Genomic DNA, 7,513 nt, shown 5'->3' with positions numbered 1-7,513 from the left:
TATTAAACTATTCTACAACTAAGATTTTCACCACTGGAATACACAGTAGGAGTGAATCGTAGGCAAACAAAAGTAAACACATAATATGAAGTGCATACAGTCAAAATATAATTAGAAGTGGTTTAAATCCTGAATATTGATAATGGGGGAGCATCACTGAACTCTGATCATCTCTCCACACAAATACTCTGAGTGGTTTTCTGGATGCTGTGGGTATCTAGATGCTGTAAGTTACAATGAGCATATGTAAGTATTAACCTTGTCTCTTATAGATAAATGTAAGATACACAGGTATACAGTTTTGTTTGATTTGGTTTTCCTGATTCTATGCCCAATGCCTCAACTATAATACCACCCTTACTGCAGCCTCATACACAAATTTCTCTTTCTAAAGACCGCAGTCAGTGTTCTCAGACAGCAGCGTGCACTACCAGGACCAGGGAAAGCACTTAGACCTCTGCTATCCCAGCAGGGCCTGAATTTCTGAGAGGTAAATTACATTTATGCCCTAGAAAGTATCCTTCACATTCCCAGTTTGTCATGCCAGCCCTCTCCATCCCTACTACCAATGCTGTATGATGAATAAAGAATCAAACATCATTTGCAGTGTCCTTTTCTGTGACAGTACAATCTATTGATTTTTTTCTGTCATTCATCCTCCACGAGTCTCTGTCTTGAGCCCAGTTCCCACGCAGGGCATGAAAACATACTCTTCTGTACTTGTGAGCATCGCTCCCCCATGTATGGTGGTTTCTACATGAGTACAGAGTTGCTGAATTGGCTGATGTGCCCTTTTTGCTTTTCTTCTTAGTATTTAAGCAATGTCTCAGAGGGTGGGGTTTGTTTTCCTGTTCTCTCTGCGTATTGTTTTCAGCCTATACCAACCCATTACCAGCAGAGGTCTTTCTCCAGAGATACACAAAGACAAGACAGGTTTATTTTTTATACAAACTGTGACTGTTGCCAAAAGCAGAAATGTGTTCTATGTACGCAGGACATCCAGATTTCATTCCTCAATCAACACGAAATCCAGGCAATCAGAACCTTGAGACTACTTTGGGATTGGTTTGGGTTTTTTTTCCCGTCTTAACCAAGAAGGTCTAGGCTTAGTAAAACACAGAAAGACTCTTCTGGTATTTCAGAGGGTCTTTATAACAGCAGGGGGCTCTGCTGTGTATAGTTCAGTATCTAGTAAAGAAGTTAATGAATAAACAAGAGAACTAACAGAGATCTATTACAATACCCTGCCTTTCTGTCTAGAACAATTAAACCAGTCAGTGACAGCTGTTCAACTATTCTAATACAAACAAAAATATTTTCCTTGTTAAATGCAAACAAGATAGTATTCGTAGCTAGACAACCGATTATTAAGATTTGCCAAAGACATATTTTTCTTGTTACTCTAATTTATTAACACAGTAGTTTCGAGTTCTGAAAGTCCAAGACTATTTCTTTTTCACTATTTCAGAGATTTAATCCAGCACCGAGGGAAAAACAAAACAACATTTTTAAGGGTATACAGACCTCCTCTCTTAAGAGAGTCAATAATGAGTGGCACTTTGCAAGACCAAGCCTCTTTTAAAATGAGTTTTACACTAATTTAAAATAGAAAATAAGAAAGTTGTGCCATTTCTTTATTTAATTAATAGCTACACATGCCTCTGTAAATGTCTATTCCTGATGGCTTCTCTTCTTTGCTGTTGTCACAACAAGAGTCCAGCTGACCTGAATGGTCTGAGATCTTGGGGTTCTTTCCCCCCTTCACTGGAATGCAGTGTACATGTCTGCTACCTCTACTTCTTCCACACTACAGTATTTTGGCACACAAGTATAATTTTACAAGGAAAAAAATCCCAAAGGAAGTACAATTCACATATCTAATACACATTAGAGTTGGAGAGAGAGGGACTTCATAAGTTACATTTCTGCTCAGCACTCCAGACAACTTGGAAGCATTCTGCTCTCTTGCAGCAGAGTTCCCTGCGAGCTCTCCTGGGAGGGCTGACAGTCTCAGACTTGCCTAAGAGCTGACAATATGCAACAAATCAAAAACTTAAATTCCTAAAATGCTGTGCAACCTTGTGTCAGAAAGGTTATAAAATGGATCCTGATTAAGTAATGACTTCCTAGTCAGCTATATTCAGTGGAGGTTTATTCTTTCCACAGATAAAGTACCATCTAGAGAAATATTATATTATTATAAGTTTTATCTAAAATACATGGATATTCATACCATGAACAGAAGGTATCAGAGGAAAATTACGAATAATAGAAACAGCTAGATGATATTTGCAACATTACCATGAATGAATTGAAGTTGTACTGTTACAGTGTACAGCTGGTAAGAGGAAAGTACTATAGAAAAATCAGTTTCTTATACAGACAAGCTTTAATCCTGTTTTCTATTATTCTGGTGTGGGCAACTTCAGTAATCACAAGTTTGCAATAAACGGTGCTCATCAAATAATTTCAGGGTAGCTGTAATCTGAGTACGCTCCAAGTCCTTTCATAAGAAATTGAAGTCGTGCCTAACAAGTCCTTTGAGATCCCATTATTCTGAACTTGGGCAAGAAGAGCATTTAAGTGGTACAAATGTTGGCTTTGTTCCCCAAATACAGCTAAATATTGAGCGTTTCCCACTTACAAAGCATTGTGTTCTTCAAAAGGTTGTTACTCATTGATGTCTTTTGGTTTCAGGAAGCCCGCATCCAGGTTGCCCTTCCTGTCTCCAGTGCACATTAGAGCTTGCCTGAAAAAGAAGACCATGCCACCGGTGAAAGTATGCCAGCTTCTACCAACACAGTGTAACTGGTAGCTATTTCAGACAACTATGACATAGTGATGAGCCAGCTTGAAAGCGTTACAGCATCACCAAGCTGCCCAGGCAATCAAGGCCCACTTGTGCTTTACAGTCACTGCACTGTCCACCACAATCCCTGGCGACAAAGTCTAATCAAAGTGAAGCCCACTTCAGTAAATGACATTTTGCATTTTTTGAAGAAGTCGTATCTTTTCTATAATTTTACTGTGCTTCTTGAAACATTTTAATTTCTAGCTCCTGTATTTTAGTAAGCTGCTATATTAGTAATGGGAAAAAAAAAAAATTTTCCATTCAACTCCTTGATTTTACTTGATTCTTAAAGCAAATGTGTCCAATATGGTGGATATATTGTACATATATTTTATATCAGTGAGTTATATGTTGTTGAAACCTTCTAGGGGTAAAAACTTGGTGAGAAGATCCCTCTCTAATCAAGCTGAAGCATAACCTACAAAATGACTCTTATGGCCCAGGTCAACAATGGTTTTTAAAAAATATTTATTTGCTTTGTGAGGCAAGTCAGCTTCAGATGAGATTTTTAAAAGAAGCTATGATTAAAATTTATTATTTATTATAAATAAATATTTAATTAATATTAAAATAGTAATAATTAAATTCTTTAAAGCCTGTAGCACCTACCATTCCATAAAAAAAGGCTCCCAACATTTTATTCTCATGTATCAGGCCTTTTTCATGTGAAACCTTATTAAAATCCATGTTGTCCAGAACAGTTTGGTTCCAACAAACCCATCATTTTTCACTAAAAACCTTCGCAGCAGTTTTATTTTGAATGTAGTTTGTATAAAAAATGCCTTGCAAAATAAAACTATATTATTTTCATAGAGCACCTTCTGAATTAATTCTTACAAAGAGAATTCAATAGTTATATTACACATTTCATTTCAGGTTTGTGTTTTGGGTAGGGGGGTTGGGCTTTTTGTTTGGGTTTTTTTTTGCTTTTCATGAGAGAATGAGAGCTGGTAAACATTAAGATACCAAGTCACTGAACTGACACTTTTTCCACTGACTGCACTGAGCTTTGGACCAGATCTTAAAGGTTTATGTTCAGTCTGAAGAACAGTAGGAACAGTAATTTCTCTGAAGATGCTCATTATATTCTGAACTGCTACTGTCAGCAGTATGTCACAGGAAACAACCATCCTCCATACTTGTATAACACAGAACACAGAAAGGGTTTGCCCTTTTTACCTAAAAACCCAAAGTTTTTGTAACGTGGTTTCCATTTACTTAGTGTCCTCAAAGATTCCTAAATATCATTAACAACACTTCACAATTTTAAGCTATTAAGCGTAGTTTTCTATCTGGTGTCTTTATTTAAATGAAACAGCAGAAGAAAAATGAATGCTTAGTTACCACATGCCATTATCGTAATCATGGGGTTTAAACCATGCAAGTGTTCATGACAAAGAGCTTGCTGAAGGTCTGTCAGAATGGAAACATGTGACAGCAGCTGTTAGTCTGTTTATTAAGGTTTTTTTCTCCAACTCTCTACCTACCTTTCTGTGTATTTATGCATTTGCTGTTGCTCTGTCTCTCCAACTCCTTACCATCAATATGAAATTTATTATTTTAGCTTCTTATGACTGCACGAAAACCATCTTATATGTTTATGACTAAAGATGGAATGCAACGTGGGGATCAAGGAACTGCCCTCAGTAAGCAGTACTTGCCACCTTCTTAGTCTGGCTTGTCTGAAATTTGTGTTCATATGACTTGTGTAGGATACATAAATTCAGAGGGCAGGGTGGAGAGAGAGGAAGATTTCCATAAGTAAATAGAAAAAGATATTTAATCCTTAATAGGCCATTGCATAAGATTTTTACAAACACGCATTAACCAGTTTCACAGCTCATGAGGTAAGTTTTCTTTTCCTCCTATGATACGTAGATATGCCAAGCCACCATAAGTCAAAGTGGCATAAAACCAGTCACACTGGCATTAGAGTGGAATGCTGACTCTCCTGAAGTCATCAGGAGCTCTGCTGCTAACTTCAAAAAGCAAGAAGATAGGCACAGCTTTGCCTCAACATTGCAAGTTCATCATACACTCTTTGCTTTCCTGAAAGTATCTGTATTAAAATAATGTTTGGAGATACATTAATCATAATCAAAGCAACAGATACTTTTCCTGTAACACAAAACACTACTTCATAATATATTGAACCTGGAGAGACTTTTTTTCATCCTATTTATTTCCTGTGTGCATTTCTAAACTTAGGAAACTAATCAGACTATTGTATTTCAAATTTACATATATTAACTTAAATGTTTTGCTAAAAATGTATGCTTTGGCTTGTGCAACGTGCTTTTTAAGATTGTTAGCTTTATTCCAATGCTGCCATGCCACATTATGTGCTAACAAGCAGCATTACAGAATTTCCAAACAAGGTTCCATGTCAGCTAGAGGCAGAAACAGAGATGCCAGGCAGTCTGTACCCTTCCTTCCAGGGAGATCAGTCACAGATACTGTGGCAGTGCTGGCTGGAAACTTTCTGCTACACCAGCTGTTTCTGGGGGGCGGATGGGTGGGTGGGACAGTAGTGTGTGGACCAAGAGCAAAGGTTAATTTGCGTTCTTCCCCCGACAAATTAGTGGTTCCAAATCCGTTGGACTTCAAGTTTTAATACGCTGGGTAGCATTTCAACCTTGATGTCTAATGAGCCCTGAAACACACTCAAACCAAGACGTCTGGGATGTGTACTTGTATACAGTGAATGTAAATATTAGAATTTAAAATAAGTAGAACATTCAAGGTGATCTGATTAAAGCTTACTGCAGAAAGAATTCTGGTTTTGTTTTTGTGGTAAATTTGGCCTTGACAAGTCTTACCACAGCTTGAAATCTTTTCTTCTGAACTGCATTTTATCAAACCTGGAAAAAAAGCACCATGACACTGCTTGTTAACTGTCAGTCAGAAAGCCAGATTCAGGTAACGCTCAGCTTTCCAGATACAGGACTGATGCCAACTTTAAAGTGTTGAAATATACAGGCCCCAAAACTTGACATTTCAAAAGTTTAAAAGATTTTAAATACGGGGGGAAAAAAAAATATCAGTAAGAAGATGCAGACTGCAGTGTCCTGAAACAGTTATTGAAGCTGCAAATAAACAAAAATGTCCTTCTTGGAACTTAAATTTGTAACATATAGTGCTTCACTGGGTAACTTTGTGAGCAGAATTTTGGAGTGAGAATAAGCAGTGCCAGACATACTCAGCCTTCACAAGCTGAGCAGTAAACAAGAAAAAGCTTTCAGTACAATGAGTACAATGACTGGAAATACACGAGGTTTAATTCCTGAGCAAAAGAAACTAGTTTTCTGCACCACCTCGAGACTGTCTCTTCAGCACAAAAAACCAACCCATTTCTGTTATTTTGTTAACTATGAATTCATTGAAATTGTCAAGTAGCAACCATTTTTAAATTAGCGCAGAGCAAGAGCTAAAACTATTATACTTGAAATAGAATAAGGACTGGAACAAATTACTTATGAAACTAAACACTATGGCAAGCAGAAGCTTGTTAGACGGAAGAAATTATTAAAGACAGAAAAAAGACTCAAGATGTAACTGTATGGGACAAAATGAAATCCAACTTGGTAAAGGCAGCTTTTTTTCTCTTAACTGAGCAAGGGAAGATATAAAAACATGCAGAACAGAACCCAAGTCTCAAACCATCTAATTTAGGCACCTAAAATAGGAAGCTGGTTTTCTCTATTCTCTAAGTCAGTGGAGAAAGAGAAAGTAAAAAGAAGGTTCTACAAAAACAATTCACAAATAAGCCTGATTTACAGCCCAGGCTCTTACTCAGGGAGGTAACATTAGGTCATAGGAATATTCCTGAGTGAATGATCCCTTATTCCACTCTCTGAGCACAAACAAGGAGTCTCTTCTGGGCACCCAGGACGGGTAAAACGGGCCTTCTCCTCCCTAGGGGCAGCGAGGAGGGGAGAGCGTTTCTCTCGCTCTCCCCTGAATTCTGCTGCCGTTGTATTTCATGGCAGATCTCCAGTCGCTTGCTCTGGAAGCTGAACCGGACCCGAAAGATAAAAACATTTTCATCATCTGGAAACAATGAGGAAACTGTGAAAGGACCGACTTGCTCCTGCGGGGGGGAGGATCAGGAGAGAGCGCTCCGCTGGCAGAGGGCCAGGGAGAGGGCTGAGGCTGCCGCCGCCCAGCCCCGCCGCCCAGCCCCGCCGCCCCAGCTCTGCCCCGGTCGCTCTGCGGCAACAGGTGACCCACCCGCGGGGCCCCCGCCGCTCGCCGAGCCGCACGCCGCCTCCACCGCCCGCGCGGGGCTGGCAACGACAGCGGGGGCTTCCTGGCCCAAGGGCACTGAGGGCCAGCGGCGGCAGCCTCGCACGTCCCCCGCGCGGGGCAGACAGCCGCGGGCAGACAAAGGCAGCGCGCTCTGCCGCGGGCAGGGGCGGCCCGGCCCAACCCGGCGCCGCTCCGGGGGCTCGCATCGGCGAGACGCGGCTTCGCCGCCCCTTTGGGAAACGCCCCGGGGGTCAGCCCCCTCCGCGGGTGCCCCCGGCACCTCCAGCCCCGGGAGCGCGCCCCGCCCGCCGCCGGCGGCAAGACAATGCGGGACCGGGCCGGGCCGGGCCGGGCGGGGAGGCCTGTGGGTGCGGTAGTTCCCTGCCCATCACCTGATGCTGTGGGCAGGCGCAG

This window comes from Athene noctua, chromosome 9 (assembly GCF_965140245.1).
Source record: "Athene noctua chromosome 9, bAthNoc1.hap1.1, whole genome shotgun sequence".
NCBI classification, from domain to species: Eukaryota; Metazoa; Chordata; class Aves; order Strigiformes; family Strigidae; genus Athene; species Athene noctua.
The sequence above is the reverse complement of the archived record's forward strand: the minus strand, read 5'-3'. Positions refer to the sequence as shown.